The sequence below is a fragment of the Pezoporus occidentalis genome, unplaced genomic scaffold (assembly GCF_034315485.1).
Source record: "Pezoporus occidentalis ecotype Australia unplaced genomic scaffold, CSIRO_AGI_Poc_V1 ctg54, whole genome shotgun sequence".
Taxonomy (NCBI): Eukaryota; Metazoa; Chordata; class Aves; order Psittaciformes; family Psittacidae; genus Pezoporus; species Pezoporus occidentalis.
The window spans coordinates 5,997,133-6,004,917 of NW_026915877.1; the positions used below are offsets into that span (position 1 = coordinate 5,997,133).

The 7,785-nt window shown below is 42.4% G+C and overlaps 1 protein-coding gene across 19 annotated transcripts in view; it reads right to left on the reverse strand.

Moving 5' to 3' along the window:
* Positions 1-7,445, reverse strand: part of BAZ2B (bromodomain adjacent to zinc finger domain 2B) — a 130,819-nt gene extending 123,374 nt beyond the window's left edge. For 10 of the 19 annotated variants that reach the window (XM_062637879.1, XM_062637888.1, XM_062637885.1 and 7 more), the window contains exon 1: positions 7,291-7,445. The gene's annotated coding sequence lies outside the window, so the exon portion shown is untranslated. Of the gene's footprint in view, positions 1-5,419; positions 6,013-7,290 lie in introns of those variants that run through there. The other 9 variants (XM_062637889.1, XM_062637884.1, XM_062637880.1 and 6 more) reach the window with 4 other exon arrangements.
* Positions 7,446-7,785: the final 340 nt, after the last annotated feature.

Genomic DNA, 7,785 nt, shown 5'->3' on the forward strand with positions numbered 1-7,785 from the left:
GAAAAAAAGAACCTTAAGCACAGCCTCCATGTGTGAGTAGAATGGTTTATAATAGCTTGCAAATGACTGTGTGCTTGCTGTAAGCAGCTGTTCTTAAATTATGAATATGCAACCAATTCATGTTAAAGCCAAATCCCAGCACTATTTCTACAGGGAAATCCCAGTAGTTTTTGCTTGTTCTACATGTTAGCTCTGTTAAAGATACAAATAGCAGTAAGCTTCAGAACACACAGGACCAAACTATCGGCATTTCATGCACTCAGTCCATTAGCACAGCAGGGGTTGTCAATCTCTAGAACTTTCCTATAACAGCTCAAGCAATACAACAATGATCTCTCAGCCAAAAAAAAAGAAAAAGAAAGCCCTCTACAGCATAGATGAAAACCCCTCTGCCAAGCTAACGCTTTTTTGCTTCAGCCAATCAGATGGTCAGCCCTGACCCGCTTGAAGGCTTGCATCAAGCTTCAAACACTTAAAAGCATCCATCATAAAAACAAAGACAGGACATTGAATTATGCAGTATTAACCTCCAGGGTTTCCATGCAAAGACCTTAGATTTATTTATGTCCTAGCACGTTAAAAGCGTCAGTACACTCTTCCTTACACCAAACTGGCTGCCAATTTGATGAACCTCTCTGCCCTCAGCAGAAGTACAGTGTCTTTGATTAACGAGCGCATGCTTGTGGAAAAGTGTGAGAACAGAAAATGGGGCAAAATCCATACAATTATGTCCTTATCACAACAGACCACTGCGATAATTTTTGGCAAACTGGTTTTCTTTTGTACAAGAAAAGCCTGAGGAGGGGGTTGTGGGTTATCTTGCTGATTATATTTGGACAATACACACCACTGTTCTAACATAAGTTTCTGATAAAATGCAATGCATTGTTTATTAAATGATCTTTCAAGGATTAAAAAAAACATTAATTCACTAATACAAATTGATTAATAGGATCACAATCCAAAAAAACAGCTACGTATTCAAAGTAAACGAAAAAATACTCCCTAGAAGATTTCAAACTTTTACCTTCTTGTCCAACAGCATCACAACTCAGATTCTAGCTCAAAAACAGCTAGACATAGTACTTTGTATCTTAAAATCACCATACTTAATAGATACTCTAAACAAAATCTAGCTTACACTTCCTGTAAGTTGCAAGAAAACACTGGCAGAGTTCTCCATTATCAAAAAAGGAAATTCTTCATTATGCCTTCCAACAATTCCAAAGGAGAACCAAGTTCTGTGTAAGCCTCCAAAAGGAAGACCACATTATCTGATGGTTGCTGCATTATTTCTAAACCTAATGTTTTATACTGCAAACATTACCTGAGACAAGACTTTAAACCGCTGATTTCAATGAGACCATTACTAATGTAAACAGTCCATCAGGTAGACAGTTTTTCAGATGGTGCCTTTACATTTTTAGTAGCTTGAATGTGAATGTTTTGTGTGATTCCTCCTTCAGGGGCTGGAAAAATCTCTGCAACCTCTTTTTGCAAACTACCAAGGCTTAACCCATTCAGCTCTTTACAATGCCTGACCTACATCAAGTGAAAAGAGAGTCTTATGTCCTTTACACAGAGAAAACAAGACATTCGTGAGGCCCTGACTGGGCGTGAGTAGGAAGGCAATGGGAGAGATTTCACATTAATGGCAACAGGCATCATCCTGAAAGAAGGGAATGGACACTGACAAGCCCAGCACATCTTTTTGTAAGTCCATACTTTCACAGACTTGTATCTGAGAGCTCATCTGTCACTAGCCAAGGTTTAAAAAAGTATACTTGCTTTTATATTTGTCTTTTCTCCACCGAACTGAAAAACATTCACATAAATAAAGAAATTTGTATTACAAATTTTGTCAAATCCATAAATTAATTGTTAAACTAAGCATGGGAAAAAAAAAAACAAAAACACGCATCAGCTTTTCTTTGTTGCTACATTAAAAAAAAAACTGAAACGAGCACGATTTCCTCACTTGCTGAATGTGTTTCTTTCACTTGGTAATCTAACGAAATGCCAATACTCCAATAAAATAAATCACAATTTCTCCTCCCTCCCCTGAAAATAAACAAAAAAATCAAAATGTTACTGTAAAATTAGCACTTTTGTTGTTGTTATTTCCATTTAAATCTCAAAGGGACTTCTGTATAAGGCTTTTAAAACTGAATGGCTGAAGACCATGGCATTATGTAACTGTAAATTTAGGGCAGTAAAGAGATAAAAGAGTAAGCAAGAACTTAACACAGCTAATAATTGAAACCATGTACTAATTGGATTAAAATTTTAACTTTTTTTTTTTTTCTCTCCTTAAAATCCTATGATTAAGAAACAAAGTAACAGACAAACACTACATCTTGCTTAGCCTTTCTGCAGAGGCTGGCTGAAAACCTGGTCCCAATTTCTTTCAACAACAATGTACATTCAACTTACCTATTTGAGTAGTATTACTCTTTGCAGAACAATAAACCACACATTTCAGTTTTTAAGGAGACATTTACCGGGAATGCTACAAACTAAAGTCAGCATAGGCAGCTTTTCTTTCTACCACTACCATCAACTTCTTGTTATGTTGTTAAACGACTAAATCCCTCTGCACATCAGTCTTTATCTGTGTAAGAGCAAAACTAATATATTCTTACCTTCATAAAATTACCAAGAAATCACGCACACACACCCCCAAGAAAATTATGCAAACCTACTGTTTTCCTTATGCAAATCTTCTGGTTACTCCACATTAAATTGGTTTTGCCTTTTTCCTTCTTTTTTTTTTTTTTTTTTAAAGCAGGCTAAGATTGGGGGAGTAGGATGGGAAAGGATTTATTTTCTCTAATCTTACTAACACAGCATCCTTGTTTCTGTTCCTCATCAGCAAAGAGTAACCAGCAAAGAACTCCTTAAAGATGCACTTTCATTCTAGCACTGCACAGAAAGATTACAATGAAAATCACTTTAAAAGCAAAAAATGGAGTATTAGAAACAAAAATTTTTTCTAAGTGCAAATGACAGTCACAAAGAAGATGTTTCATTTCCTTCTTTGACGCGGTGGGGAAGATCATCTGTACCTAAATTCTGAATTCTGCACAATGTTATCTTCACCACAAGATTTCAATTTCTTGGAAATATGTTGACCAACACACATTTACAACATTCTGAGCACTGGCAAAATATAGTAAACTATACAACAATCACAAAACCACTGTTGCCCTTGATACCTGTGTGTTTCTTCTGATGCATTTTACAATCAGGAACTAGTTTATAATGTGGTATGACATAATTTGTACAGCATTAAACCAAAATTCACTCAAAAGTTGAACCACACTTGAGAGAAAACTGGCAGACTCCGGGAATCTTCATTGAACCAGATTTTCTAAGTGATAAAAACACAAAGTACCACTCTTCTGTGATTCTCTATTAGAATAAGAATATCCTATTAGAATACTCTATTCTATTAAAGAAAAAAAAACAAACTTATCTGATTTAAAGACACCCATATTAGGCACTGGGGGAGGACTCAGGGGTGGGCATCACAATGAAGTAATTTGGACTGTGGGACACTTACTGTGTCAGGGTGTGTGTAGCAAACTGCATTTTTGGTTACGCTAAGTCTACAGCCCAGCAGCCAAGATCTCTGAATCCCAAATATGCCATTCTAAGAATATTGCAAAATTAATGCCTCCTTTCCCTAATTCACAGAGATGAGACAGGGAACACAAACTTCCTTTTCTTTGCTGCTGTGATATTCCCCATCTTGTGTAGGAACAGAAAAGTAGCAACAAAGACATTAACAATTGCAGTTCAAGCTGGGAGTGACTGTTCTGTTTCAATTCAATGACACCACTAATGGCTTCTTAGCAGTTCCATGAAATCAGCCAGCTGTCAAGTCGATGCATCAGAAGGAACAGTTATGCACTCCCATAAGAAAAAACAACACATCAGGATGTTTTGCAAAACATCTGCTCCTTTACACTGTAGTTCTACAATAAACATTCAAACAAAGAAAATGAGAAGAAGGGCAACAGGACCTAAAAAGAAAGATTTCCATTACTTTGTTTGCATTTTCAGTGTCTCCTAAAAAGACTAAATAATAATAAAAAAAAAAAATCCAGTCTTGTAGCATTTTCTTTTCCTAAGGTCAGTATACAGATCAAATATATGTACAGTGGTAAGCCAATGCTTATTCCCTCCATAATATAAAAATATTGCTAATTTATCTTTTGAAAATGCATAGCATCTTATTGCATGAAATTAATATACACCTTCATGAAAATCAACCATTTACCACCAAAAGGTACAAAGCATGTATTTAGTTATCCTTTCCCTAACAGTATTCAAATAATTTTACAATGTTATTGACAGCCTACATTAATCTAAATGAGCAACTCTTTAAAAAAAATATTTTGTGGGAACACTGACTTGTACAGAATCCAGCACTGTGGCATTTAGATTAAAAAATAAAAATTAAAAAAAAAGAAAAAAGGAAGAGAAACACCAGTACCACGATTCCAGTGTATTTTCCATATCCATTTAATGTCAAAACCTTATTTAGTGCCATTCAAAACAGACTTCGGGTCAGTAGTGAAAAGGGAACATTGCCTAATCCTCTGAAAAAACATTTTTTACTCTCCAGAGAGTTCTATTTATGAAGAAATTCATCACAGCCTGATATTACTACTCCACTGCTTCCAAGGAATTGGTACGATCTATGATTAAACAAATACCCCCTGCTTGGAGTGAACATAAAATTTCTTGAACATCAAAGAGATCCCTTAAATTCTAATCTTCCCCTATACACACTTCACAAAAATTACCTTGGCTACCATTTTCTTAATACCATGCAGTTTACTGATTTTGCAGCATTGTGACAAAAACATGTATGTAGTTTATTATAGGTATGAGATATCAAGTGTACTATCATTTTCTGAAACTACTTATCCTCTGTTGCTCACCATTTATAATCTGTCAAATCTTCTAGACCTTTGTTGCATATATAATTTAGAACCATCTGTTGTATGTGTTTTCAACTATTTAAACATTTTCATCTACCTCATATTCAGTAGCTAGCAAATAATTCAACCACACTTTCTGATGCATTTAGGGGAAAACAAATACACAAAGCAAAAAAAAAAAAACAACCACCACCCCCCTTCGAGGTAAGTATCTGACATTTGTTCCAACATAACCTTAAGGACGCTTTAGATATCTCATTCGGTACTGACTTGGATAGCAGAAAGTCTTGATGTACTAACAGCTATTCCTATTACTTTCTGTGTTAACTGTTGTCAAAGTTTTTCCCAACCCTGAAGACAAAGAAAATGCTAATTAAATACAGGCAGTTTCATGTTCTCATCAGTGTGACTGTAAATATGCAGCAAGTAAGATGAGTACAGGAAAAAAGAATGGAAAAACAGAACCTTACCTACAATAGTTGTTCCTTATCAAGTACCCCGTGTTTCCCTAAGTCGTATCATGTGAACAGAAAAACTTCTATGAGATTAAAAAAAAAAAAAGTGCAATTGAGAAGTAAATTAACAGAACAGAACCTTTTATTGTTTCCTTTTCACAGCAGCTGACACCGAGCTTATAGCTAGAGGTGAAGACTTCTTTTTTTTTTTTTTAACGAGTTTAGCATAGTAACTGGGTTTTGCCACCCACATTATAGTATCTGGAACATAACCCGAACTACATGTAAGACACAAACAGGTACTTTCCAAGCGGAACCTTTTAACAGTATTGCTTAATAAATCTGTTGCTTCCAAATACGTCCCCCAAGCCTGTCATTCAAAAATGGAACAACTGTGTATTTCCATGTTCCTCATTCCAAACAGAAACTGTTTATTCCTCAGGGAAGATTCTGTACCTAGTGTTTCATGTACGCTTCACATTAGATTACTACTTTCTGTAAACAAAAATAATGCGAATCTCCAGATGATTCCTTATTTAACCTAAGGACTTTGGCATGTTGTTTTAAACGGCCAAACAGTTAAGCAAGCATTACGCAGTAAATGCTGGGGGGGGGGGGGGGGGGGGGGAATGGAAAAAAAAATTGCTGCCGGTGGAGGTGTAGAATAATCCAAAAGCACGATTATTTCCCTACCTGTTACAAGACCAGACACCAGATAAGCATATTCTCAATGTTCCCTAAACGTGCAGTCTCAGCTAGGAACCCTTCTCTTTTAAAGCACGGTTTTACAACGCGTTAGATCAGGAATTCCAGGGGAAAGCACACACTCTTGGAAAAATTCCCCTTAAACTTTACATGACGTCACTGTCCCTGTAACATTTCCTAAACTTTTGAGTCTTATCCAAAACGACTTTCAGGATTTCCACTCATCCCCTCCTAAACCAAGACGGACAGACTTCGGAATAAAAATTTGCCCAAGATGGCGAAAGGCTCGTTGTTTAGAGGGCAGAAAAATGGAGGATATTGTAATATACACAAAGGGATAAATTTCCACAACTCGGCCCAGGGCCGCAGCTGCTTGTTCCTCTTCACAAGGAAGCACAAAAGATGAAGGCAGAGGGCCCCGCTCCCGGCCCGCCCCGCCGCACACCGCGGAGCGACGCGCTCCTGCGCGCCCGCGCTCGGGGCCGCGGATCCAGGAGACGCCCGTGAGTAGCCGGCACCCACTCCGCGCAGCCCCGCCGAACGCCGCTCCGCGCCCGCGCACTGCCGGCTGGCGAGACCGGCCGCCCTGACAGCCCCGGCTGGCGCCGGACGAGGGGAAGGCGGCAGCTCGGCGGCGGAGCGAGAGGACAGCGGGGTGTGCAGGCGGGGGGACAAGCCGGGCGGGAGGGCCGGCGCGGAGCACACCGCACCGCGCCACGCCACACAAAAGAGCCGCCCAAAAGGCTGCGGGCGGCCGCCGGCAGAGACGTGACCGGCGTCGCCCGGCCAAGGGACGGGCTTGCGGCCATGAGTAAAGTTTAATACCGCTTGGGACCCGCGCCGTCCCGTCTGCAGACACCCCGGCCCCGTCCGCTTCCCCAGGAGTCGCTTCCCCGCGGCCCCTTCGCCTCCTACCCGGGCAGGGCCCCACCGCACGGCCAGCGCTCGCGCCGAGGGACGCGGCCGGCCCGCCACAACAAAGGGGCGACACGCACCGGCGGGGAAACGGTCAGCGCCGCAGACACAGGCTCCACTGGGAAACCCGGGCACGAGCTCAGCGCGGCACAACGCCGGAACGGTTCAGGCGCTCTTCCTGAGGGAAAACTAGCCCCCCCCCCCCCCCCCCCCCCGGCCCCCTTCCAGCTCTGTCCGCGCGGCTCGAGAGGAGCGGTTTAACTCACCTCCGCGGCTCAGCGAGAGCGCTGCCCACGGCTCAGGTGGCGGCGGGCGGGGTGGGTGTGCGTGCCGGCGGCCGGCCCTCCCCGCCGCTCGACAGGCTCCGACGCAGCTCGCCGAGGGGGCGGGGGCAGCGGCGGCGCTCGGTGCTCCGCGCCGGCCGAGCCGAGCCGAGCCGAGCCTATGGCTCCGCTCCTCTGGTTTGCTCGGTTTCGGCAGCTCGAGTGACGTCAGCCAGCCCGGCAGCGCACGTTCGTGTGAACGGGTGTCGTCCGTCTCGCTCCAGCCCCGGTGACAAATGGCCCGTGGGCTCGGGAAGCGCCGGGGCGGGTGGCGCCGCGGGCACAACCCTCGTTCGCTCTGCGCAGTCGTTCCGCGTCCGGGAAAGTTGCGAGCGGCCCCGGTCTGCCAAACAGCGACAGGGGTGTAGATTTGCGTTTGGCCGGTTCTAACCGTGGCGGGAGAGCAGGCAGTTGCCCATCTTAAGTATCTAATTCTTG